Genomic DNA, 2147 nt, shown 5'->3' on the forward strand with positions numbered 1-2147 from the left:
TCTCCTTTTTTTATCAAGAAGCAAAAACAAAAAGGAATAAAAAAGAAACAGGGCAGGTTCGGTGGTTGACTCATCCGTCCCCACCAACGTCACAACCAAATCTACGCCCTTGGTCAAACAGATGAGCGCTTGAAGTTTGTTTTACCAGATATTTACTTGGTTTAGGTACCAAAACCACTCATTAAGAAAAGATTAGTGATTATCTTAGCAGGTTTTTTTTCTGTTTTGTACTCCTACAGTGCAGATGTTATCAAGCGTGATTATGGTGTCACATTCTGTTGAGGGGCCTGAAAAACGTTTAATAAACCAAACTCAGGACATCCATCCATATGACCTAGTTAAAGTGTTTCGATTTAGTTTATCCAGCGGACTTCTTCACACTTTCTCTTTCCTCCTTCCAGCTATACTTAGTGTTACTCGTCCCTGTTTGTAAACTGCCACAAATCCAAACAGGGATTTAAGAGTTTTTAGTGTGTCAGCGCCTTCCTGTCCCCTCCAGATCCATTTTCTCTCTCTTTTTTTGGCCCAGTTATCCGAGGAGGATCCAGAAACCTGTCAGGCCTATCAGCACTGCCCAGCGGAGCATTGGAGCCAGACGGACAGATTGGACACAACGGGAGAAAAATGAGCAGAGACTCGTGGGTAATTTGGCGTGATGATACGATTTGATGCAACGTCTGCGACCATTTTCTTTCCCACTGAGTTTCTGTTTCTATGAGCCTGCTCTTTAATCAAGAGGCAGTTGTCTGTTAAATGGATGATTGAGTTTATGGGAAAATAGAAGATCTGTGTGGGTTCGGGGGGAAAGATGGACTGAATGAACTGGATTGAAACTAAAACTGTGGATAAATGACTGCACGCATAATGGGTGGATGGAAAGGCTCGATGAGTCAGTATATGAACAAGTGCATCACAATTGTTGTTGCTAATTTATTTTTTTTGAAGATACAACTCTGTAAAAACAAACTGAGTAGAAACAAACTGAGTAGAAACAAACTGAGTTGTCAATTTCAAACAAAACAATCCTCAAACTGAAAAATTAGAATTACTTTTTAATGTTTTGTATCATGTGAACAGATTTGGCTGTTGATCACTCATCACTATGCTTGTTCTATCTACAATAAACACACATCAGAGAGCAACATGGGGTTGGTATCTTGCCCAAGGATGTTTGGCATGGAGGCTGGAATAGTTGGTCCCAGAAATGACGACCTGCTCTACCTCCAGAGCTACAGGCACCTCACATACTATTGTTATTTGTCTTATCTATTATAAGTAAGGATAAGCCTAAAGACACTGCTCCAGGTGAGGCTTGAACTCACAACCTCAGCATTGCTCAGCCCAGTACTGCCTATAAGTACCACGCGCTAACCGATTGCGCCACTGGAGCTTCAGGTAAACGATGTCCTGATGCATCAATCAGCAGTATGCACCTGCTCTTATTTCACCTATTGTACCGGGAAGTTGATGATTGTCACAGAAAGATGTCACTGCTAGTGGCTTCCTGTGTGGACGAGTCCTCTCAGGAGATATGTCAACCTTAGCAACTAAGAAAACTTCACATCTACTGCTTTTCATTATTGAAACATAAGCAAATTAAAGCTGTTGCTTCGTGTTTGCTGACACACTCTCTCTCTTTTGTGGTGTAAAACTAGTTTTTTAATCTAACCTGTCATGTTCCCCATAGTGAGGATTTTTAAAGCAGGTAAATGTCTGCATTTGGAGGGTTGGGGCTGTTAAAGGTGGAGATCGTTTTACTTCTGACACCCCTGAGAAACCTTCTGTGGCATTACTTTCCCATTAAAAATCTTTCATTATTGTTTGATCAGGTTTCAAGAGTAAAACTACTCGGTTAGGTTTACAAGGCGAACCGTTTAGATAGAAAATAAAATAACTAGGTTTGGGTGTAAAAAATTGTTGCTACTTTTTCTTGTTTGTAAGGATGATTTATCCCGGAGGACTGAAAAAACATCTTGTAGACCTGCAAACAGGGCGTGAAACATACTGCACCATACTTTAATTTATACTGGTTTCAAAGTTTATTTGAGAGAAACAAATATTCAGCGAGTCTGCATTGAAAACAGAGCCCAGTCCAATGGACACGTGGGGCATAATTAGTATAAGCCTGCACGCACACCATGAAAGAT

The 2147-nt window shown here is 40.7% G+C and overlaps 1 non-coding gene across 1 annotated transcript; it reads right to left on the minus strand.

The window, feature by feature from the left end:
- Positions 1–1297: 1297 nt before the first annotated feature.
- trnai-uau (transfer RNA isoleucine (anticodon UAU)) lies at positions 1298–1390 on the minus strand. The gene is given in 2 exon segments: positions 1298–1333; positions 1353–1390. It is a non-coding gene; the product is annotated as a tRNA-Ile (tRNA).
- Positions 1391–2147: the final 757 nt, after the last annotated feature.

Source organism: Neolamprologus multifasciatus, chromosome 10, assembly GCF_963576455.1.
Source record: "Neolamprologus multifasciatus chromosome 10, fNeoMul1.2, whole genome shotgun sequence".
NCBI classification, from domain to species: Eukaryota; Metazoa; Chordata; class Actinopteri; order Cichliformes; family Cichlidae; genus Neolamprologus; species Neolamprologus multifasciatus.